The sequence below is a fragment of the Haematobia irritans genome, chromosome 5 (assembly GCF_050003625.1).
Source record: "Haematobia irritans isolate KBUSLIRL chromosome 5, ASM5000362v1, whole genome shotgun sequence".
Lineage (NCBI taxonomy): Eukaryota > Metazoa > Arthropoda > Insecta > Diptera > Muscidae > Haematobia > Haematobia irritans.
In genome coordinates, this window is record NC_134401.1 from 164,446,527 (window position 1) to 164,473,790 (window position 27,264).

Consider the following 27,264-nt stretch of genomic DNA (forward strand, 5'->3'; position numbering starts at 1 on the left):
AAAAAAAAAATATTAACGGATATGGTTAACTTTATAGTGTCAGCATGAAATATTATGGACACTTACATAAATTTAAAAGAAATTATTTATATTGAACATAGTTAAATAGGCTTTAGAATTTGATAATTGTTTTCAATATTAAAAATTTTTTTTTGTACATATTGCTTCTGCACACATAAATGAAACATATGAGGATTCAAAGTAGAAACAATATTGAAAAATAACATTCTTACAATACTCGCATATCAATTCTTATAATAATATAATATTAGTTTTTAATTCACAGGTATTATAGGTTGTGTATGTATTATCAATAAAAATTACATTTTAAATATTATAGTTGAACGAATTGATAATGAATTTGGGTTTTAGAAAACGAATATCTTATTGCAATATATTTCTTCAAGTATTATAAAGATCATTGTGTTCAGATTGTAACCCAAAATCCATCTAAATTATCAATGTAATATGAAAATGACATAACATTTATCAGTCGGTCAGTGGACAATTATACCCTAAATTATTAATAAATTAAAGTTTGTTGTAATAGAATTTAATTTATTTTAATTTAAAATGATTTAGTTAAATTCCTTGTTTTAAGTTCAAATTACCTCAAAACTTCTGCACACATAAACGAAAGATGTAAAGCCTTAAAATAGAAATAAAAGCAAAGCATAGTTTTATTATAATACTCTCATATCAATTCTTATAGTAATATAATACAAGTTTTTAATTCACAGGTATTATGGGTTGTATAAGTAATGTTAATAGAAATTAAATTTGAAATATTAAAGTCAAACGAATTGATAATGAATGAATGATGTAAAAATTAAATATATTTTCGCACTGTCTTTCTTCAAATATTATACGGATCGTTGTGTGCAGCTTCTAACAAAAAATACATCTAATTTATTAACGTAATATGAATACTCTCATATCAATTCCTATAGTAATATAATACAAGTTTTTAATTCACAGGTATTATGGGTTGTGTAAGTAATGTAAATAGATATTAAGTTTCAAATATTAGTATTAAACGAATTGATAATAAATTTGAATTTTTGAAATTGGATGCCTATTCGTTCTTCAAATATCATGCAGATTATTAGATTATTGTGTGCAGCTTCCAACAAAAAATACGAATAAATTATCACTGTAATATGAAAATAGCTTAACATATATCAGTCGGTCAGTGGACAACTATACCCTAAATTATTAATAAATTAAATAATTTTTTAATATAATTTAATTTATTTTACTTTAAATTGGTTTAATTAAATTCTTTGTTTAAGTTCATATTTCCTCAAAACTTCTGCACACATAAGTCCTTAAAATAGGAATAAAATCAAAACATTATTTTGTTATAATACTCTCATATCAATTCCAATAGTAATATAATACAAGTTTTGTAAATAACAGGTACTATGGGTTGTATAAGTAATGTAAATAGAAATTAAATTTTAAATATTAGAGTTAAACGAATTGATAATGATTTAAGGCTTTAGAAATTGAATATCGTTTCACATTATCTTTCTTTAAATATCATGCATATTATTGTGTGCAGCTTCTAACATAAAATACGTCCAAATTATCAATAGAATATGAAAATAGCCTAACATTTATAATCGATCAGAGCTCACTTATTCCCTAAACTATTGATAAATTAAGAATTTTTCAAATCAAATTAAATTTATTTTAATTTCAAATGGTTTAGTTAAATTCCTTCAAAACTTCTGCACACATAAACGAAACATGTAAGGCCTTAAAATAAACATAAAAGCAAAAAATTGTTTTATTACAATACTCTCATATCAACTCTTATAGTAATATAATAAAAGTTTTCAATTCACAGGTATTATGGGTTGTATAAGTAATGTTAATAGAAATTAAATTTTAAATATTAAAGTTAAACGAATTGATAATGAATGAAGAATTTAAAACTTAAATATATTTTCGCACTGTCTTTCTTCAAATATTATACGGATCATTGTGTGCAGCTTCTAACAAAAAATACATCTAAATTATTAACGTAATATGAAAATAACATAACATTTATCAGTCGGTCAGTGCTCACTTATACCCTAAATTAAGTTATTGCAAAGGTATTGTAGTTTATGTAAATAATGTAAATACACCCAGAGAAGGAATATGATCACCTCAAACATGTTTCAAGAGCACCATGTTACTTTTTTACAGCGACCATGTAGCATTTTTGTCCCAAAAATATTCTTTTCTCGTCAAACATAACATGCTTTCCGAAATCAGATACATAATTTCCGAGAAAATAACATGGTTTCGACAGACATGCAACATGTTTTCCGTGAAAAAGTAACATTTTGCTCTTGGAACATGGTTGGGGTGATCATATTCCTTCTCTGCGTATAGATATTATATTTTAGATATTAGAGTTGATCGAATTGATATTGAATTAAGGCTTTAGAAATAGAATATATTTTCGCATTGTCTTTCTTCTAGCATTAGAAAGATTATTGTATGCATAATTCTAATATAAAAAACACAAAAATTAGTCTAAATTTGGCGGATTTTTATCATTATTACATTATATGTTCATATATTAATATATTTTAATTTAATTATTACTAAATTTGATAATTTAAATTAGTTATTAAATAAATTTTATTAGTTTATAATTATATTATATAATATAATATTTATTTATATAATCCATATTTAGCGAATATATTTTTATTTTTAAAGAAAGAATATTTTTATTGAGAAAAATTTTAAGACATACAACTTTAACAGAAAGGAACGCAAATCTCAATGTCAAATATCTTAAATTTAAAGAAAAGTTTACATATTAGCGTTGCATTCATTAAGATTTTCTTTGTAATTACAGAAAATGTAGCGTATATTCGTTGTATTCATTAAGAATTTCTTACTTTAATTAAAGAAAGTTGTCCTTAATATAGTTTAAAGTTTGTTTCCTAAAATTTATTTAAATGAAAATTGCCAAAAAGTTTCTATTTGGTGTAATAGTTTCTCTTATCTCTTAATCGCATTTTCATTATTTTTGTTCTGTAGTTTTTGTTTTTTTCACTTGTTCATAGCCCTATAAATATGTCACTTACACCCAATTGCTTGCTTCCAAAATACTTAAATACGAATACTGTTTGGCTATGTTGACACTAAAGTAAACATTTCCCTGTGTTAATATCCGTTCGGTAATACAACACTTTCATTTGGCCGTCTAAAATGTCGTTTTCATTCTCAATGCTGTTGCCTCTTTTTCTTGGCTCTTGTTATTTTTTTCCTTCTCTTCATTGCTAAATATTTATGTGTGCTTAAGCAGCATTTCACCATGTCCGGACATACAAATTTATTTCTGTTTATATAGGTATATACACACCTATATAAGATATATACTAGTATGTATCTCTGTGCATGAAGATGCACAAATGTTTACTTCTCCATTTGCACACAAACAACGAATTCGAGCGTATACAACTGTATCAACAACAACAACAAGAGCTTATAATATCCATCAGGGATGGAAAATGCAGTACTATAGTACTTTTTTCAATACTTTTTCACCCTAGTCAGTACCGTAATACCCCCGCGAATGATTTAGTACCTTTTGTGTAGACATTTTTTAGCCGATATCAGATTTATGGTACAATAGTTTTGACAAAATATTTTAATATTTTGAGAAAGCCTTTAACAAAATTTGCTAATAGTCTTTTACAAATTTGGCAAAACAGACAAGTTCATGCGAGAACAAAATCTCGATTTTATAAAAAAATCTACCAACATTTGGAGCAAATTTTACCAAAAACTAACAAAAAATATTATTTTGCAAAAATTTATTTCTTCAGAAAAATTTTATTTGTATAGAAATTTTTATTTAAATTTTATTTCTATAGAAAATTTTGTCAAATTTTATTTGTATAAAAAACGTTTTCAAAATTTTATTTCTGACGAAAATTTAATCAAAATTTTATTTCTATAGAATATTTTGTCAAAATTTTATTTCTATAGAAAATTTTGTCAAAATTTTATTTTTATAGAAAATTTGGTCAAAATTTTAATTTTTATGGAAAAATTGGTCAAAATTTGGTTTTTATGGGAAATATGGTCAAAATTTAATTTTTATGGAAAATTTGGTACAAATTTTATATCTAACTATAGAAAATTTAGTCAAAATTTTATTTCTGATGAAATTTTTATTTCTATAGAAAAATTTGTCAAAATTTCATTTCCATAGAATATTTTATCAAAATGTTATTTTTATAGAAAATGCCAATAGTTTATTTCTATAGAAAAAATTGTCAAAATTTTATTTCCATAGAATATTTTGTCAAAATTTTATTTCTATGGAAAATTTTGTCAAAATTTTATTTCTATGGAAAATTTTGTCAAAATTTTATTTCTATAGAAAATTTCGTCAAAATCTTATTTCAATAGAATTTTTTTATTTATATATTTACAGAAAATTTATGAAGTACCATGATTTCTACTAATCTACCAAACAGTAGAATTCTATTACCTGTGGCAACCGTGATTACAATACTACAGTAGTCTTTGTAAGCGGATATAAAACTACAAAAGTATTTAAAATTGAGGAGTGACAAAAAAATATTATTTATATTTAAAATTCAGTCCAAGGGGGCTCTTGACAATAATCTTCCAATGGAATTTTTGTTGAAATTTAGTGAAAAGTACTTTTTCGCTCAAAAAAATACCTTTTTAGTACTTTCGTAAAAATTGTATTTTCCATCCCTGATATCCATACAAAAATGTTCGTTGGTTTGTATGCTTAAGCTTATGTCGAATCTCAATTACTTGTGTAGTTGTTTTTGTGTGTTGTTGATGTTGTAACAGAGAGAAAGAGATTCTTTCAAAGGAAACACAAGACACCAAAAAACAACAACCACATTATCTCCTTATGGAACAAGCATAAAAGGAATACTACTACATACTATTATTGCAAGACACGAAAGGAAGGAAAATAAAAAGGGTGTCGTCGTCGACGTTCTTGTTTCTCTATTGAAAGCCATTTCATTAGACATTTTTGTTTTTCTTTTGCCAAAAGCATTCAAATAGGACATTAATCCTGTTGATGATAATGTTTAGAGGTGTAACCACCCATCACTGTCATTCCCGGACACACTTTTGCACATTCACACATAAAGAAAACCTGGCACACATGTCCGTAGTGAAGTGTGTATGGTTGTTTGAGTTTAAGAAATTATTTTTGGCCTGGAACTTCTTAAATTCTTGGATTTAAAAAGGGGTGGGGGGAGGCTTATAAAACCAGAAAAAGGATGTAATAGACAGAGTTGGATTTTTAAATTTTTGTTAAAGGAAACAGGACAATTTGGTAATTCTATAGGCATAAATATGCTAAAGCAAAATTATTGTTTACTACAGTGGATACTACTTATGCACTTTAATAAACAAAACTTTATTTGTATAGAAAATTTTGTCAAAATTTTATGTCTATAGAAAATTTTGTCAAAATTTTATGTCTATAGAAAATTTTGTCAAAATTTTATTTCTATAGAAACTTTTATCAAAATTTTATTTCTATAGAAAATTTTGTCAAAATTTTATTTCTATAGAAAATCCTGTCAACATTTTATTTCTATAGAAAAGTTTGTCAAAATTTTATTTCTACAGAAAATTTTGTTAAAATTTTATTTCTATAGAAAATGTTGTCAAACTTTCTATCTATAAAAAATTTTGTCAAAATTTTGTTGCAATAAAAAATTTTGTCAAAATTTTATTTCTATAGAAAATTTTGTCAAAATTTTATTTCTATAGAAAACTTTGTCAAAATTTTAATTCTATGGAAAATTTTATCAAAATTTTATTTCTATAGAAAATCTTTGTCAAATTGCTATTTCTATAGAAAATTTTGTCAAAATTTTATTTCTATAGAAAATTTTGTTAAAATTTGATTTTATAGAAAATTTTGTTAAAATTTTATTTCTATGGCAAATTTTGTCAAAATTTTATTTATTTTGTAAAATTATTATTTCTATAGAAAATTTTGTCAAATTTCTATCTATGAAAAATTTTGTCAAAATTTTATTTTTATAGCAAATTTTGTCAAAATTTTATTTATATAGAAAAAATTTGCCAAATTTGTCAAATTTTGTTAAAATTGTATTCTATAGAATATTTTGTTAAAATTTTATTCCTATAGAAAATTTTGTCAAAATTTTATGTCTGTAGAAAATTTTGACAAAATTTTATGTCTATCGAAAATTTTGTCAAAATTTTATTTCTATAGAAACTTTATCAAAATTTTATTTCTATAGAAAAATTTTGTCAAAATTTTATTTCTATAGAAAATTTTGTCAACATTTTATTTCTATAGAAAAATATGTCGAAATTTTTATTCTATGGAAAATTTTATAAAAATTTTATTTCTATAGAAAAATTTTGTCAAATTGTTATTTCTATAGAAAATGTTGTCAAATTTCTATCTGTAAAAAGTTTTGTCAAAATTTTATTTCTATAGAAAATGCTGTTAAAATTTTATTTCTATAGAAAATTTTGTCAAACTTTCATTTCTATAGAAAATTTTGTCAAAATTTTATTTCTATAGAAAAATTTTGTCAAATTGTTATTTCTATAGAAAATTTTGTCAAAATTTTATTTCTATAGAAAATTTTATTAAAATTGTATTCTATAGAATATTTTGTTAAAATTTTATTCCTATAGAAAATGTTGTCAAAATTTTATGTCTGTAGAAAATTTTGACAAAATTTTATGTCTATAGAAAATTTTGTCAAAATTTAATTTCTATAGAAACTTTATTAAAATTTTATTTCTACAGAAAAATTTTGTCAAAATTTTATTTCTATAGAAAATCTTGTCAACATTTTATTTCTATAGAAAAGTATGTCAAAATTTTATTTCTATAGAAAATTTTGTTAAAATTTTATTTCTATAGAAAATGTTGTTAAAATTTAATTTCTATAGAAAATGTTGTTAAAATTTCTATCTATAAAAAATTTTGTCAAAATTTTATTGCAATAAAAAATTTTGTCAAAATTTTATTTCTATAGAAAACTTTGTCAAAATTTTATTCTATGGAAAATTTTATCAAAAATTTATTTCTATAGAAAAATTTTGTCAAATTGTTATTTCTATAGAAAAATTTTGTCAAATTGTTATTTCTATAGAAAATTTTGTCAAAATTCTATCTATAAAAAATTTTGTCAAAATTGTATTTTTATAGCAAATTCTGTTAAAATTTTATTTCTATAGAAAATTTTGTCAAACTTTTATTTCTATAGAAAATTTTGTCAAAATTTTATTTCTATAGAAAAATTTTGTCAAATTGTTATTTCTATAGAAAATTTTGTCAAAATTTTATTTCTATAGAAAATTTTGTTAAAATTGTATTCTATAGAATATTTTGTTAAAACTAAATTTTGTAGAAAATTTTAAAATTTTATTTCTATAGAAAATTTTGTCAAAATTTTATTTCTATAGAAAATTTTGTCAAAATTGTATTCCATAGGATATTTTGTTAAAATTTTATTTTTATAGAAAATGTTGTTAAAATTTTATTTCTATAGAATTTTTTTCTATCGAAAATTTTGTCAAAATTTCATCGATTTGAGTGCAGTTGGATGGTTTATTTTGAGCGTGCTTCCTCTTTTTCACTCGTTTTGTTTTGTTATTGCTGGCTTTTGTTCTTTTTCACTCAAATCGATGATTTGACAGTGGCATAGGAAAAGGGATATGTTTGTACGAATTTATTTCGGCATAAGCCGGCTATCATGAAAAACCTTTTTTCGGAAGATTTTTTCATTGTTGGGTTTAATGAACTGCCTGAATTTATTCTGATAATTGGTTGATAGTTTTGCTGCAAGTAGAGGATGCTGATGAGGAATGTGGTAATTCCGAAACGTGCGTCCATCCAACCATCTTGCAGTCTATAGGGCTTTGCCCAAATAAATTTGACAAACATTCTTTTCCTCTGTTGGTTAAGCTACACTTGTAGTTTAGTCAATGCATGGTTTTAAGCTGAAATCAAAACACAACAAAAATTTTAATTCTATAGAAAATTTTGTCAAAATTGTATTTCTATAGAATATTTTGTCAAAATTTTATTTTTATAGCAAATTTTATCAAAATTTTATTTCTACAGAAATTTTGTATTTTGTTTTCTATAGAAAATTTTGTAAAAATTTTATTTCTACAGAAAATTTTGTCAAAATTTTATTTCTATAGAAAATTTTGTCAAAATTTTATTCTATAGAATATTTTGTTAAAATTTTATTTCTATAGAAAATTTTGTTAAAATTTTATTTCTATAGAAAATTTTTCTTAAAATTTTATTTCTATAGAAAATTTTTGTCAAAATTTTATTGCTTTAGAAAATTTTGCCAAATTTTATTTCTATATAAAATTTTGTTAAAATTTTATTTCAATAATTTATTCAATTTATATAGAAAATTTTGACAAAATTTTATTTCTAGAGGAAATTTTTATTGCTTTAGAAAATTTTTAAAAAATTTATTTCTATAAAAAAATTTTGTGAAAATTTTATTTCTATAGAAAATTTTGTGAACATTTTATTTCTATAAAAAATTTTGTCAAAACTTTATATCTATAGAAAATTTTGTCAACATTTTATTGCTTTGGAAAATTTTGTCAAAATTTTATTTCTATAAATTTTGTCAAAATTTTATTTCTATAAAATTTTGTCAAAATTTTATTTCTATAAAATTTTGTCAAAATTTTATTTCTATAAAATTTTGTCAAAATTTTATTTCTATAAAATTTTGTCAAAATTTTATTTCAATAATTTATTCAATTTCTATAGAAAAATTTTGCCAAATTGTTATTTCTGTAGAAAATTTTGTCAAAATTTTATTTCTATAGAAAATTTTGTTAAAGTTTTATTCTATAGAATATTTTGTTAAAATTTAATTTTATAGAAAATTTTGTTAAAATTTTATTTCTATAGAAAATTTTGTCAAAATGTTATTTCTATGGAAAATTTTGTCAAAATTTTATTTCTATGGAAAATTTTGTCAAAATTTTATTTCAATAATTTATTCAATTTCTATAGAAAATTTTGACAAAATTTTATTTCTATAGAAAAATCTTGTCAAAATTTTATTGCTTTAGAAAATTTTGTCAAAATTTTATTTCTATAGAAAAGTTTGGCAACATTTTATTTCTACAAAAAACTTGTCAACATTTTATTTCTTTGGAAAATTTTATCAAAATTTTATTTCTATAAAAAAATTTGTCATAATTTTATTTCTATAAAAAATTTTGTGAAATAAATGTTTTTATAGAAATAAAATTTCTATAAAAACATTGTGTGAAAATTTTATATCTATAGAAAGTTTTGTCATAATTGTATGTCTATAGAAAATTTTGTCAAAATTTTATGTTATAAAAAGTTTTGTTAAAATTTTATTTGTATAAAAAATTTTGTCAAAAATTTATTTCTATAGGAAATTTTGTCAAAATTTTATTTCTGTAGAAAATGTTGTCAAAATTTTATTTCTGGGTGAAATTTGTGTGGTACCTTTTAGTTGGACTAGAATATTTTGCAAAATCTACTAAAACCTCAAGAATGCTACCAATCTACCAAACTGTAAAAATATACCATTTTTGCTAGAATTCAAGCAACTGTGGTCCCAACGCATTCATTAATCATTCGATGATTAATATTTATTTTTGTTCTCTTATCTCGTAATATAGAAGTCAACCCTCGAATTGCCCTAGTGTAAAATTGGTACGATTCATATTTCACACTTTATCTTTTCTAGAGTAAAGAAAGAGGCTTTGAACTTTCCTCTATTTCAATGAGTCTACGCTCCTATTTTCATCTCTATAAAACTCGGAAAAATGCAGACTTCCCATCTCTGCCATAAATAGATCTCTCTCTCTCTCTCCCTTTCCTAGTCCATGTTTTTAGCCGTTGACATGTAATGTTTTTACTTTAATGGCCAAATTGTGGTTGATGCCATTAATACCTTTTATTCACAACAATCACAAACAACATTCACCACCCCTTATGTGTTTTCAACCCCTCCATTTCTATTTTACCTCAAAACAACTCTATCATAAAAGGGAGAGCTATTGAAGAGTAAAACAGAAATATTGGCACATGAATGCACATATCCAAGCTCCCCACCTTTCAACACAAACCATAACCTCCTACCCCTCTCTTCCACTGCTTTTACACTTAACTATTTGCCATATATCATAATGTCATAAGCTTTTGAGAAGAGAGCATTTTATTACACTGGCTGCTGAATCGGCTATCATCTTTGCGTTGAGTGCGTTTGTAGAGATAATTAAATTGCATTAACTGTAATGGGAGTGTAATCACTTGCATGTAAACATTACAGGGACTTAACATAACAACTTCAATTATGGTCTTAAAGGGCAAGGAGTTATTAAAGAGTGGGAGGGGGCGAATGGAAGAAAGAAACCAAGGAACATTTGTATGTGTGTGTGGTAAAATTGGGATTGGTTTACTTTACTCAGATAAAAGTTCGGTTCATGTTGGTAAGTAAATCAAAGCATTATCTCCCAAATTCCTACAATGGCTTTTGCAAGAAAAAAAGTAGTTTAGATTGTGATTCCTTGATGGGGGAAAAAACCGAAATGAAAGTTTCTTTCCTCTATACTAGACAAAATCAATTAAAACTCCACCCTCTAGGGGAAGTTTATCATGTTGACCTCATCACGCAATATTTAATTTCCGCTTTTTTCGTTAGTTTTCACTTAAACCATCAATAGGGATATTGTTTTTGCAATCAGCGGAAACAGGCCAAACAGCTCAAACAGCTCAAAGGAAATGGCTACAAATTCCAATACACTTGCAAGGGATATCCTATTTGGTTTATGTTGGCGCTTCATCACTATTCTTAAGCATATCGTCTCGTTTTTCAAGATATCTCAACTGTCCCATCAGTCTATTATTTTGGTTGTTGCTTTTTTTTCTCACTTAAATTCTTAAGCACTCCCCCCAAATGTCTACAAATAAGAAAAGAGCTTGGGGTATATTTAATCCTCTTTTCCTATTCAATTTTCTAAGATACTGGAAAATTCAACTTATTATCCATGGCAAATAAAAACGGTTAGTGACGATAAACCCCAGAGTTAAGCCAGCTGAATTTTTGCTATTTATCTAAAAGATTTTTAAGGCAAATGCCTAAAATTTATTTGGCATTTTTTTATATTTTGCTTTCACTTCATCTACTCGCCTTTGAAGCTGAAAGGGGAAAACTGTGTGATCTGTCCGTGGAAGTGGCAATGATTTTCCGGATGCAATGATGTTTCCTAGTTTCCAAAGAAACGTAGAAGCAGAAAAAAATTTATTGATTCAATGTGTTTTAGGGGCCTTTACAATCCATAGAATTATAGATATTTTTTTTCGTTAGCTATCGTTTCCATTGAAGCCCATATTTACTTTCTTGATATGGCAAAGGACCCAAGCAACAAAGAAGGCAGTAAACGAAGCATAATAGAATAGTAATTGTTTTTATGGTGATGGTTACTTTGATAATATACCAACAAGCTACAGTTTTACAAGAAAAATCCATTCATGCCTCGTCTCCACATAGGATGCGTAAAGAAGCCGTGGTGGGGGAGGAGAGGAAGTAAAGTAACCATATATTTTTTTGGTATGATGTGGATAATGGCAATATTTTGCAGGAAAAATAGAAACAGACGCCTATAATAAGAAGATTTGAAATGCTTCATTATATCGCTTCCACCCCGCAAAACACTTTACTAGTTTGCCAGGATGTGGTTTTCTTCTTTTTGGGCAAAATTTAATACGATTTTTTTTTGAAATGGCTAAGAATTTAGTATTGAAGAGTATAAAAGTGGTATTTAATTTACAATATTCAGTGTTAAATCAGTAACAAAATTGAAAATTTTTAAAAAATGGTAAAAGTTATATATTATTGAGATTGAAATCAATTAAAACAAACTTGTTTGTGGATTGTTTGTTGTAAGGCATAATTTTTGTAAAAGAAAACTATGAAGGGCTTAAATCATAGGGTAGCTAATTTGCGAAAACTTTATGAAAAATACATGATCCTGTAAACGTGGTCATGATAATCATTTGACTGATATTAATTTTCATTATTAACGGCATGTCTTACTCTTTATTATGAAATAAATATCCGATAATTTATCTCAGAAAATTGTAATTTTTCTTTGAATACCAAAATAACACCTCTTATTGGAAAACTCGCTTGTATTCCCTGAATTATAGCCTTTATTTGACTGCACCCATGTTTAATTTGAGTATCTACATATAGAGAATCGAAAAGTGATTTAATCACCATTAATTTCTGTTCTGGATCAATTCAAATGAAGCTAAAAACGACCAGAAAATTGAATTAATATAACTCATACCACCAATAGCCCTTTATGTCATAAAATCCATTATTATAGAATTAGATAAATTGATTTATAAATTATAATAGCAATTGCGAAAGCTCATTAGGTTGTCCTTTAATGTGACGCTTATGCCATTCATGTGTGCAGTATTTCCTTAAAATAACACCTCTTATTGGAAATCTCGTTTATATTCATATTCCCTGAATTATAGCCAATGTTTGACTGCACCCATGTTTAATTTGAGTATCTACATATAGAGACTCGAAAAGTGATTTAATCACCATTAATTTCGGTTCTGGATCAATTCAAATGAAGCTAAAAACGACCAGAAAATTGAATTTATATAACTCATACCACCCATAGCCCGTTATGTCATAAAATCCATTATTATAGAGTTAGATAAATTGATTTATAAATTATAATAGCAATTGCGAAAGCTCATTAGGCAGTCCTTTAATGTGACGCTTATGCCATTCATGTGTGCAGTCTTTCCTTAAGATTATTATAGGCTTAGCAGCAAATTTACAAAAATCACATTAATTTAACTGTTGACTGTATTATTCACATTCTAATGAAAGAGATATAAAAATTATGATTGTGTTCACCTAAACGATAGAAATATGATAAATCGAATAAGTCTTAACACAAAAAATTTTCACTAAAAAAATTTAATTGCATTTTCAAAAATATTCAATTAAAATTTTAATTGATTCAATTTCTCGAATGTCACGAAAATATTTCCAATTAAAATTATAATTGAATTTTAAAAAATATTCAATTAAAATTTTAATTGATTCAACAAATTTTTTAATTAAAATAAAAATCAGTCACAAAAATTAACCCTTTCACTACCGATGTCCACTTATAAGGACTTTCGAAAAAGACACCAAATTCTATTTTACCACTTAGTTTCGATTTATTTATCGATGTTATTTTAAAGAAGAGGCTTTAATGTAAATAATCTATAAATATTGTCCCTATTGGTGAGGTCCAAAATACATTTGTATAAACTTATTTAACAATATACGAAAAATACGAAAATTTGAGACAATTTTTATAATATATGTTTCTAGTAAATAGACATTTATACAAAAACTATAGCTGATACCTTTACGGTTTTTTTTTTGTATTTTTTCTCACACTTTGAAAGATATTATAGGCCAAATAGCGCTTACTTTCGTAAGGTCATTTGGTCACCATTCAAGAATCAAATTTTCAGAACAAGCTCAGTTAGCTATTGAAGTAATTGAGGTAGGATTTCAAAATGACAATTTTTGTTCTACATGCTGTTAGTATAAGTAAAAACAGAAGAAAAATAAAAGTATATATCATTAGGTTTATTTCGGTAGTGAAAGGGTTAATAGTATCAATTAAGTTTGTAATTGGATCAATAAATTTTTTAATTGACTTCGGTGATTGATGCTATCATTTCTGTGATTGAAGACATGATTGAAAGGCGTAACCATTTAATATTATTAAATAAAATTGATAAATATTAATTTTCTTCATAGAATATCAAACGAGGAATTTATCTCCAACGAATTTGGATCAATGGAGAATCAATTGGTAGGCAGCGATAAAAAGATTTCAAAATTAATCATTGGAGAATCAATTGGTAGGCAGCGATAAAAAGATTTCAAAATTAAATAAATATACCTCATTCCACCCGTAGTATCATATTGAAAAATCTTTTTTAGACATTAAATAATTGATATGGAATATTTTCTTATTAACTCATTTACAACTTGTCTACTTTTATCTCACCATTTCTATTTATCTTTTGTGCGGCGATATGTCCTTAAAAAAACGTAAACATTTTTCGATATTCATTGACAATAAAAACCAACGCACTAAATTCTAGCTATCATGTAAACAGACCATTATTTTTGTTTTTTTCTAAAATTATTCCAATTGAACACACACCTAATTAATTAATTAATTGGAAATTTTATGTTAATTGTATTTTTGTCATACAATTGACCTGCCAATTGAATATTTGCTACCAATCAAATTTTATTGGAAAAAAAATATGTCTGTGTTATTTCGTAAAAATTTTGTACTTTTTCTATGCACACATAAAATTTGTTATATTTATAATAATGTCAGACAATTGTAGATTAACTTTTAATAATTCTTTACGAGAAGTCAATTCGTTTACATGCTCAAAACTGATTTTGCATCTTTATAATCCAATTAAAATTATTCATACGCACTATGGTTTCTAATGGCTTGTAGATCATAAAAATATACTTGTGTATTTTTTTTTATAAAAAGTATTCAATCTAATTTTTTTTTTGTCAATTATAAAATTCTATACTTTTTCTGTGCACACATAAAATTTGTTATATTTATATTAATGTCAGACTATTGTACATTAACATTTAATGATTCTTGACGAAAAAATAATTTGTTTATCTATTAAAAACTTATTTTACATCTTTATAATCCAATTAAAATTACTCATACGTTCTATGGTTCCTAATGGCTTGTAGATCACAAAACTATACTTGTATATTTTTTTTTTTCATAAAAAGTATTTAATCTAAAATCGTATTTTTGTCCTACAATTCGCCTACCAATTGATATTTTCTACCAACAAAAATTTTATTGAAAAAAATATTTTGTGGTATTTCGTGAAAATTCTATACTTTTTCATTGTACACATAAAATTTGTTATATTTATATTAATGTCCGACTATTGTACATTAACTTTTAATAATTCTTGACGAAAAGTCAATTCATTTATATGCTCAAAATTGATTTTACATCTTTATAACCCAATTAAAATTATTCATACGCTCTATGGTTCCTAATGGCTTGTAGATCACAAAACTATACATGTGTATTTTTTTCATAAAAAGTATTTAATCTAAAATCGCATTTTTGTCATACAATTCGCCTACCAATTGATATTTTCTACCAACAAAAATTTTATTGAAAAAAATATTTTGTGGTATCTCGTGAAAATTCTATACTGTTTCATTGCACACATACAATTTGTTATATTTATATAAATGTCAGACTATTGTACATTAACTTTTAATAATTCTTGACGAAAAGTCAATTTGTTTATCTACTAAAAACTTATTTTACATCTTTATAATCCAATTAAAATTATTCATACGCTCTATGGTTCCTAATGGCTTGTAGATCACAAAACTATACATGTGTATTTTTTTCTCATAAAAAGTATTTAATCCAAAATCGCATTTTTGTCATACAATTCGCCTACCAATTGATATTTTCTACAAAACAAAACCTTTATTGAAAAAAAAATATTTTATTGAAAACAATATTTTGTGGTATCTCGTGAAAATTCTATACTTTTTCTCTGCACACATAAAATTTGTTATATTTATATTAATGTCAGACTATTGTACATTGACTTTTAATAATTCTTAACAAAAAGTCAATTCGTTTATCTATTAAAAGCTTATTTTACATCTTTATAATTCAATTAAAATTATTCATACGCTCTATGGTTCCTAATGGCTTGTAGATCACAAAACTATACGTGTATTTTTTTTAAAAAGTATTTAATCTAAAATCGCATTTTTGTCATACAATTTGCCTACCAATTGATATTTTCTATCAATCAAATTTTTATTGAAAAAAATATGTCCGTGGTATTTTTTGAAAATTCTATACTTTTTCTCCGCACACATAAAATTTGTTATATTTTTATATATTTCAGACTATTGTATATTAAATTTTAATAATTCTTGACGAAAACTCAATTCGTTTATCTACTAAAACCTTATTTTACATCTTCATAATCCAATTAAAATTATTCATGCGCTCTATGGTTCCTAATGGTATTTAATCTAAAATCGTATTTTTGTCATACAATTCGCCTACCAATTGAATATTTTCTGTAAATATTTTTTTTTTTGAAAAAAAAAAAAAATGTATGTCTGTGGTATCTCGTGAAAATTCTATATTTTTTCTCTGCACACATAAAATTTGTTATATTTATATTAATGTCAGACTATTGTACATTGACTTTTAATAATTCTTAACAAAAAGTCAATTCGTTTATCTATTAAAAGCTTATTTTACATCTTTATAATCCAATTAAAATTATTCATACGCTCTATGGTTCCTAATGGCTTGTAGATCACAAAACTATACATGTGTATTTTTTTTCATAAAAAGTATTTAATCTAAAATCGCATTTTTGTCAAACAATTCGTCTACCAATTGAATATTTTCTACCAATCAAATTTTTATTGAAAAAAATATGTCTGTGGTATTTTTTAAAAATTCTATACTTTTTCTCCGCACACATAAAATTTGTTATATTTTTATAAATTTCAGACTATTGTATATTAACTTTTAATAATTCTTGACGAAAAGTCAATTAGTTTGTCTATGAAAAACTTATTTTACATCTTTATAATCCAATTAAAATTATTCATACGCTCTATGGTTCCTAATGGCTTGTAGATCACAAAACTATACATGTGTATTTTTTTCATAAAAAGTATTTAATATAAAATCGCATTTTTGTCATACAATTCGCCTACCAATTGAATTTTTTCTATCAATCAAATTTTTATTGAAAAAAATATGTCTGTGGTATTTTGTGAAAATTCTATACTTTTTCTCTGCACACATAAAATTTGTTATATTTATATTAATGTCAGACTATTGTACATTAACTTTTAATAATTCTTTACGATAAGTCAATTCATGTATATGCTCAAAATTGATTTTACATCTTTACAACCCAATTAAAATTATTCATACGCTCTATGGTTCCTAATGGCTTGTAGATCACAAAAATATACTTGTGTATTTTTTTTCTTTTTTTTTCATAAAAAGTATTTTTTTCATTTAAAAGTTTATTCTAATAAATTTATTTAATGTTGAAAAATAAACATTAACCTTATCGTAAGTACCATAACATTGTGATTATTTAACCACCGTATCAATATTAGAAAATACTAAAGAAATATGTTTGCTTGCCAATATAAAGCCAGACATATGGTAAAATTAAATGCAAGAAATATACAATCTTTCACTTAAGCATTGGCAAAACTTTGTATCACCCAATCCATAAAATAACAATAGAGGGGAAATTTCTTTGTCATGACCTCAAAATTATAGCAAATCCTCATACTTCTCTTTTAATGGTACACTCACACTCTCTCTCACTGGCTTAACTGAAAGTAATGTTTTTTGATTGTAATAACCTTCATATCCCCAAATTCCATTGTTATGGATCAATGATTCTCAGTGTGGAGAGAGGGGAATGGAGAGAAAAAAGAAAGAAAAAATCATAAATACTTTTAGATCCATTGCATATCGTTTTGGGTCCTCCGTCCAAGTTAGAGTTTTTAAGGATTTGCTGATTTTCACTTCGAAAGGAATAGGGCTGACACTATTGTCATCATTGTTGTGGTTATGCTATGGCAGCAGCAGCAGCAGCATTGGTTAGTCTTGTTAAGAAGACTCCCCATAAATGACACGTCTCAGTGATTTCCGGTCACTTATCAATTTTGGGGGAAGCGAAAGAAAGTGCGATTATGCTCCCACAATATCTCCCACCCTCGGAAATTGTATGCCCTGTATTGAATTAATAGAAATTCGATTGATTTCAATTTGAAACAAAATAGCAAATGAGTGGTGGTGCATTTCACATGGAAAACAACCAACGAATAATGGTGATGACATTGTTGAAAGTGGATCATTCGTGGTGGTGGTGGTGGTGCTGACAATAGCCATGTCCCTTTCAATGACATGAACGAATGCCATGGATGACTAACTAACTGTCACTGACTGAATGCCAATGTCTGGATAAATCCAGACATATACTCGTATCTTCCATCCATCTCTCAATGATTGGAAATTACTGTCAATGACATGGACATTAGAGCTTACAAAGTGTTTTTCCAACGATTAGTAATAGTTCGTATCATTCGCTGCATTTGATAGTGTTAATTTTTTTTTTTTTTTTGTTTTAATTTCCTAAATTCTTGGGGGAGGATTGTTTTTCGAAGCACGGTAGTTTTGTTTCTTGTTTGTATTGTATTTAGTAATTTGATGATAATAAATTAAAAATGAATTGCATTCCCAAATGGGAGGGAGGTGCAGAAGAAAAATGTTCTAGGGATATGCCATTGACACTCACTCACATAAGTGAGAGCTAAACTATTTTCCCACACTTATACCAAAAAATTGGGAAATTCTTTTTTTGGGGGGGAGTTTTCTCTAAAAATACAAAATTGTGTTGTTGAACAAACAAAGATCAATGACACCTTCAATTAAAATTTTGTTGGAATAGGATTTATGGGCCCCAAATATAGGTCAATGCAAGCAATGTCATTATTTAGAGATGTTTCATTATTTTTGGGTACTTGGGTGCATTGATACAAGAAGAGATTCTATAGTTTTAGAATAATTAAATTTGGGATATGGGAATATTCAAAATTAATTATACCCTTCACCACTACTGTGGTACAGGGTATAATAAGTTTGTGCATTTGTATGTAACGCCAAGAAGGAAAAGTCTGAGACCCATCTTCTAGTATACCGATCGGCTTAGAATTAAATTCTGAGTCGATTTAGCGATGTCCGTCTGTCTGTCTGTCTGTCCGTCCGTCTGTCTGTATATGTAATTTTGTGTGCAAAGTATAGCTCGCAGTTTAAGTCCGATCGTCCTCAAATTTGGCACAGAGTTTTACATTGGCTCAAAGACAATCGCTATTGATCGGTTCAGATTTAGTTATAGCTGCTATATATATTTATCACCGATCTGGTCATAATTGACGTATTTGTCAACGTATTTTCTCAAAATTTCGGTCAGCCAAATATTTTGGGGCTTTCGTAAGATGTGCAAAATATCAGCCAAATCGGTTCAGATTTAGATGTAGCCCCCAAATATATATTTTTTGTCCGATTTTCACTTACATGGTCTCAAAAGCCAGAGTTTTGCCCTGATTCGCTTCAAATTTTGCACAAGGAGTACATTTAATAGTATCATTAAGTGTACCAAATTTCGTTGAAATCGGTTCAGATTTAGATATAGCTCCCATATATATTTTTTGTGCGATTTTCACTTATATGGCCTCGAAAGCCAGAGTTTTGTCCTGATTCGCTTCAAATTTTGCACAAGGAGTACGCATGAGTAGTATCGTTAAGCGTGCTAATTTTGGTTGAATAGCTCCCATAACTATATATTTTTCGGCCGAAGGTGTGTGTGTGTGTAGAATGTTGCTCCTATTTTGATTTTGAAATTCACTCTTCAGTTGTCAAAATGCCATCCAAGCAAGAAGAGCAGCGTATCAAAATTTTGCTCGCGCATCGCGAAAATCCGAGCTACTCGCACGCAAAGCTGGCAAAATCGCTAAAAGTTGCCAAATCAACCGTTACTAATGTAATTAAAGTGTTTGGGGAACGTTTGTCGACAGCCAGGAAGTCTGGATCGGGGGGAAATCGAAAACCGGAAGCCGCTGAGACGACAAAGAGAGTTGCCGGTAGTTTCAAGCGAAACCCTAACCTCTCTCTCCGAGATGCCGCAAATAAGCTGGGTGTATAGTCTACAACCGTGCATCGAGCCAAAAAACGAGCCGGACTATCGACTTACAAGAAGGTAGTGACTCCAAATCGCGATGATAAAAAAAATACGACAGCCAAAGCGCGATCCCGGAGGCTGTACACGACGATGCTGACGAATTTTGACCGCGTGGTAATGGACGACGAAACCTACGTCAAAGCCAACTACAAGCAGCTTCCGGGACAGGAGTTTTATACGGCAAAAGGAAGGGGAAAGGTAGCAGATATTTTCAAGCACATAAAACTGTCAAAGTTCGCAAAGAAATATCTGGTTTGGCAAGCCATCTGTACCTGTGGCTTGAAAAGCAGCATTTTCATAGCTTCCGGGACTGTCAACCAAGAAATTTACGTGAAAGAGTGTTTGAATAAACGTCTGCTACCTTTCCTGAAGAAACACGGTTGTTCCGTACTGTTTTGGCCGGATTTGGCATCTTGTCATTACGGTAAAAAGGCCATGGAGTGGTACGCCGCCAACAACGTGCAGCTGGTTCCCAAGGACAAGAACCCTCCCAACACGCCAGAGCTCCGCCCAATTAAGAAATACTGGGCTATTGTCAAGCGGAACCTAAAGAAGACCAAAAAAACTGCTAAGGACGAGCAGCAGTTCAAGGCAAACTGACAAGGTGGCTGTACAAAATCTGATGGCAGGTGTCAAGCGTGAGGCCTGGCAATTTGGATTTGGAAAAGCGAAAGCATATTTTTCCAGAATTTTATACTAATTGAACTTGAAAAAGAAATTTAATTTGATTTTTTTTCCCTTGACCAAATTTTGACCGTATCACCCTTTATATATGTACGCCAGAGTAGGGGAAATATGGTAGAATGATTCATATTTTAGACCCATTTTCAATGGGAGTTTCCTCCAATTGATTCGATAGTTTCCACATGAAATACATTTAATATGCTATTTAAGTGTGCCATCTTGATCTAATATGACCAAAATACCCACATTTTACATAAAATTCTGTGATGATTTCCTCTTATCGTAGTCATATTCTGCACACTGTAATGTCAAACTTTCCACAGAATGGTAGAATTTTAAATAAAGCTCCGACTTGTGGAAATATCGCCCGAATTGGCCAAATAATATATCACAACCCACAATTGACCACATATCTTTAACCAAGATTTAACCAATATCCTTGTAAAATCGCCACTGCTGAGTAGCAAAAATTGTAAATATTACTCAAATTGTCCTATATCTCGAATACATATGTATCGCCCGATAAATCATAAATGCTATTTTGTACAATTGCATCAAAATTGCTCTAGCTTTATATTTCCCATATTTATACCCACCACCATAGAATGGTGATGGGGGTATAATAAGTTTGTCATTCCGTTTGTAACACATCGAAATATTGATTTCCGACTATATAAAGTATATATATTCTTGATCAGGGAGAAATTCTAAGACGATATAACGATGTCCGTCTGTCCGTCTGTCTGTCTGTCTGTTGTAATCACGCTACAGTCTTCAATAATGAAGCAATCGTGCTGAAATTTTGCACAAACTCGTCTTTTGTCTGCAGGCAGGTCAAGTTCGAAAATGGGCTATGTCGGTCCAGGCTTTTATATAGTCCCCATATAAACCGACCTCCCGATTTGGGGTCTTGGGCTTATAGAAATCGTAGTTTTTATCCAATTTGCCTGAAATTTGAAATCCAGAGGTATTTTATGACCATAAAGAGGTGTGCCAAAAATGGTGAGTATCGGTTTATATTTTGGTATAGCCCCCATATAGACCGATCTCCCGATTTTACTTCTTGGGCTTATAGAAACCGCAGTTTTTATTCAATTTACTTGAAATTGGAAATCTAGAGGTATTGTAGGACCACAAATACGTGTGCCAAAAATTGTGAGTATTGGTCCATGTTTTGGTATGGTCCCCATATAAAACGACCTCCCGATTTTGGGTCTTGGGCTTATAGAAACCGTAGTTTCTATCCAATTTGTCTGAAATTGGATATCTAGAGGTATTTTAGGACCATAAGAGGTGTGCCGAAAATGGTGAGTATCGGTCCATATTTTGGTATAGCCCCCATATAGACCGATTTCCCGATTTTACTTCTTGGGCTTCTAGAATCCGAAGTTTTTATCCTATTTGCCTGAAATTGGAAATCTAGAGGTATTTTCGGGTCATAAAGAGGTGTGCCGAAAACGGTGAGTATCGGTCCATATTTTAGTATAGCCCTCATAAGAACGATCTCCCGATTTAACTCCTTGGGTTTCTAGAAACCGTAGTTTTTATCTGATTTGCCTGAATTTGTAAATATTCTGATATTTTAGGCTCACAAAAACGTGTATCGGATTAAGTTTTTATCGGTCCATTTGATAATGCCTCCATATAGACCGACTTCACTTCTTGACGGTGTAGAAGGCGCACTGATCATGAAAATTGCTTGAAACTCAATGTAAAATTTCCAGATTTTACTTCCACAGATTTAAGATTTCAAATTAAGACGTTATTTTATAATTTTCTTGCACACTTACAAGAGATGTTAATGATTCCTCTAAAACTCAAACAAAAATGGTTCTTATAAATCCAGAATCTGATATAGTCCTCATAGGTGAAATCTTTAAATTTATCTTCGGGAAGTGTCCTCAAGTCCTCAAGCCCTCCTGAAATTTCAAAGGAAACCCTAATATTTGGTTCATGGTGGTGGGTATTTAAGATTCGGCCCGGCCGAACTTAGTGTTGTATATACTTGTTTTTTACTAACATTGTGTTTCATCCCAGGGTATTAGCCGATGTAGAAGTACAAAAATCTGTCTCCAAATCTTTTCAGATATAAATCAGATATGGTAACACAAATGTTGGTGTACATAATGGTGAAGGGTATAATATAGTCGGCCCCGCCCGACTTTAGACTTTACTTACTTGTTTTATATTATTTTGATGGATTTTGATTTGATAGATCTATAATGATATTTTTTTGTTTTTGTACAAAAATTACACTATAATAATTATTTTAATTGCACCCACAGGACATTCACTAATATTCAAGAGGGAAATCTAAAACGGAATCAATTTGCATTTATATTACTAGTGCATCAATTAATATGAAACAATAAAAGGATTTCAAAATTAAATTAATATAAATCATACGTCCTATAGAACATCAATCACAAAATCTCTGTTTTTAGATATAAAATAATTGATCTACCTTATATAAGAATAATTTCCTATTTACAATAGATTATCCTATAACTCGTCATTTAATTCATTCGTGGGTGCAGAGTTATGTCTTTAAATATCTTAAAAACTAAATACCTTAAAAATTAAAATTTGGTCAATATTTTTGAAAAAAATTGTTAATGTTCAGTTTAAAAAAATTAAAATTTTGCGTTATACCTACATAATCATATAGACCCTTAGATATAAATATCATTAACGTTTTCCTTTAATAAAAAATATTTTCTGAATTAAAGTAACTCAAAAATATTTTTAAAAAATACATATATTTTTCATTAGTTTATTTATTATAACATGTTGGTTGATAAGTCCCCGGTCTAACAAAGAAAAACACATTTTTTTGTCAAAATTCGTTTTTATTATTCAACATAGTTCCGTTCAAGAGCGATTCAACGATTATAACGACCTTCCAAGTTTTTGATACCATTTTGGGAGGACTTTTCGGTTTTGCCTCAAAATAGTCCTCAGTTTCGGCGATCACCTCTTCATTGCAGCCAAATTTTTTCCTTGCGAGCATCCTTTTGAGGTCTCAGAACAAGAAAAAGTCGCTGGGGGCCGGATCTGGAGAATACGGTGGGTGGGGAAGCAATTCGAAGCCCAGTTCATGAATTTTTGCCATCGTTCTCAATGACTTGTGGCACGGTGCGTTGTCTTGGTGGAACAACACTTTTTTCTTCTTCATTTGGGGCCGTTTTGCCGCGATTTCGAACGTCAAACGCTCCCATAACGCCATATAATAGTCACTGTTGATGGGTTTTCCCTTCTCAAGATAATCGATAAAAATTATTCCAAGCGCATCCCAAAAAACAGAGGCCACGCTTCGGAGACGGTTCACCGGTCGCCGTCCACTCAGCCAACTGTCGATTGGACTCAGGAGTGTAGTGATGGAGCCATGTTTCATCCAATGTCACATATCGACGGAAAACTCGGGTGTATTATGAGTTAACAGCTGCAAACACCGCTCAGAATCATCAACACGTTGTTGTTTTTGGTCAAATGTGAGCTCGCGCCGCACCCATTTTGCACAGAGCTCCCGCATATCTAAATATTTATGAATGATATGACCATCACGTTCCTTTGATATCTTTAAGGCCTCTGCTATCTCGATCAACTTCATTTTACGGTCATTCAAAATCATTTTGTGAATTTTTTTGATGTTTTCGTCGGTAACCACCTCTTTCGGGCGTCCACTGAGTTCACCGTCCTCCGTGCTCATTTCACCACGCTTGAATTTTGCAATCCAATCAATTATTGTTGATTTCCCTGGGGCAGAGTCCGGAAACTCATTATCAAGCCAAGTTTTTGCTTCCGCCGTATTTTTTCCCTTCAGAAAACAGTATTTTGTCAAAACACGAAATTCCTTTTTTCCATTTTTTTCACAATAACAGAAGTTGCTTTACAAAAGACGCTCTATCTCACAAACTAATTGACTTACAGACGTAAAATTTTGACACGAATCAAGGTTGATACTATATAAAAATAATATGCATTTAATACTAGCCACGCCATCTATGTGTCAGACCGGGGACTTATTACTCTATACGTCATTTCCAGTATTTACTTATCTATCTGCAAATTAAATACCGGAATATGCCATGAATAATTTCCCAATTTTTAAATTCTTATATGTCGTTGACTATTATCAAAAGTCTTCATTGAAGCATGTAATCCAAAGTTTCAACTTTCCAAAAAATTAAAAAGAATTCCCTCATACCTGTCTTCTTTTCATAGATACCCTTCGAATAAATACTTTTTAGAAATATTGCACCCTCGAAGTTTAGATCTCATTAAAGATATCCATGTATGAGTGATTGAATGTGTATGTATGTGTGTGTGATTGATATCATGAATACTTTCTATTACTACAAGTGGATGAAATTAGTTTACTTTAATGTAAAAAAATCTCTTTCCTCAGAAATAAAAATTTGAATACATTTTGCTAATATTGAAATGAGCCATGGCAAATAGAAAATTCGTGCTTTTTTTACGAACGGTTGATGGGCTGCTAAATCTACATCTCTCATTTCAACTCATGTCCGTTTGCTTTTCTTTGTGGCATCATTTTCAAAAACAAGGATGCGACCCATTTTAGAGTCCTCAACCATCCATCCAGGCCTTTGAGCGTTTTCATTCACAGTATGCAAACACACACAAAAAAACTGGTGGTTATTGCATTTTGCAGGGTGACTGGATATGCGTCTCTGATGATGATAGAAAGATGACGCCAACACGATAAAAGGGGACACTGGCATATTAAAGAACATTGTTTGAATTAGATGGAATTTCTATTCGTACCAGGGTAGTGTGTGGTGGTAGTTTGGTTTTTGGATTTTTAGGGTATGAACAACTTAACTGACAATTTTTAGTATGAGACATGATGCACGCGGCATGTCATATACGACGGTTAACGAAAAACCCTTGTGTCAGTCATTCAGTCAAGTAGAACGAGAGTTGTACAAGATCTGTGATGGACAAAGTGCGTTTTGAATTATTTGTTGCAGGCACAGTGTGGAGAAATTACAAATTAAATTTATTATTATTGTGCTGATTTAAATCATTCTAAATATTTTTTATGCTAACATATAAATGTTCTCCACAAAAATATTTATTATAGCGTCTATATTCTTTAACTGTTCGATCAGAATGATTTTAATATTTAGAGTATCTAACCCTGGAAAATCATCCTTATTTTTGGTACACTAAAGTCACCCTTCGTCATTTTGACTACGGCCTATTTCAAGGCGGTTTAAATTGCATCATGAGCAAAAATGAGAACCAAAATTTATTCAGTTAATTTTTAATTATTATTAAACAAAAATTCGTACAATTTTTGAACTAGAATAAGCTGAAAATTACATTTACCAATCGACCAAAATACAGTTTATATGAGCAATAAGAAAATATCAGTAGGCTCTCAGAGCATTTCAACAAAATCTCTTGCAAAATTCACCGTTATGTAAAACTGTGGGTTTCGCTTTTGGGAACCATGTGGTAATTTACCTTTTATATGTACATACATATGTGTGTATACGTGTGCACATTCGGCTTTGACAGAATTCTTTATGTTGATCAAAACTGCTGGAACTCATTTGTTTGCTCCAATCCTAACTGAAATCAAAAGAAACCAATAATAAAATGATCAATTTTATGTTAAATAAATTAATAATATTGAATGTAAACTAAAAAAAATATCCAAATCTCTAGTTTTTCCACTCGTAAACGAAAAACAGATGTTAAATACGCAAATGAATGAAATGCCCATAGTTTGCTAGTCAACAACAGAGAGATTTGTGAAGGTTTCGCACCATAGACTATAGACTTTAGTTAGATGAGCCATGAGTGCCAAACTATTTTTGACAGTTCCGAAGATTAAGAATAAACGAGAAAAATAAGAGCACGCTTACAATCTCTTTCGTTTTCCTTTTTGTAGTTTGCCAATTTTACACAAAATTAGAACGTTTATGATGCAACAGAGGATTTATAAATAAATTAATATATTAAAAGTTCATATTTGAACAAAAAATTGTGACCAAAATCGCGAAAATACGAAATTTAATTTTGAGCAGCATTGCTCTTTACGAACAACACAAAAGCAAATGCACGAAAATTAATGTTTGGGACTGACTCTTTACGAAAAAATCAAAACGAAATGTCAGAAAATTAATTTTTGGAACTGACACATTTTTTTTAAAGAGAATAGTGGATCATCTATGTATTAAAAGGTCTATGTTTCGCACCAAGTGAGAGCGTAGTAAATGAGTGACATAAAACAAATAAAATTGAGATCAAGAGACAAACAGTTATCATTTGTAACATTGACAATTCAACTACAATTGAGTTTACCATTGATTACCATAAGTTATTTAACATAAGACTACTGAGAGTTAAAGCTTTTGTTGTGGTAAATTATCACTAGCATAGCAATGACGACTACTTAACACTACTTAATATGAATTAATCTCTGTTAAAAACAATTGATTACACAAATGAACGTAATGCCGATATTTTGTTAGTCTGAAGAGAGAGATTTGAGATTTCGTGCGTAATGAGAACGTAGTATTAAGTGTCTTATAGAAAAAATAAAATTGAAAGCAAGAGACAAACAGTTAACATTGATAATTCAATAACAATTGAGTTTACTATTCATTACC

At 28.6% G+C, this 27,264-nt stretch overlaps 1 protein-coding gene across 5 annotated transcripts in view; it reads left to right on the top strand.

Moving 5' to 3' along the window:
• LOC142239297 (uncharacterized) overlaps positions 1 to 27,264 on the top strand; it is a 351,852-nt gene that overhangs the window by 247,453 nt on the left and 77,135 nt on the right. The window lies entirely within an intron of this gene.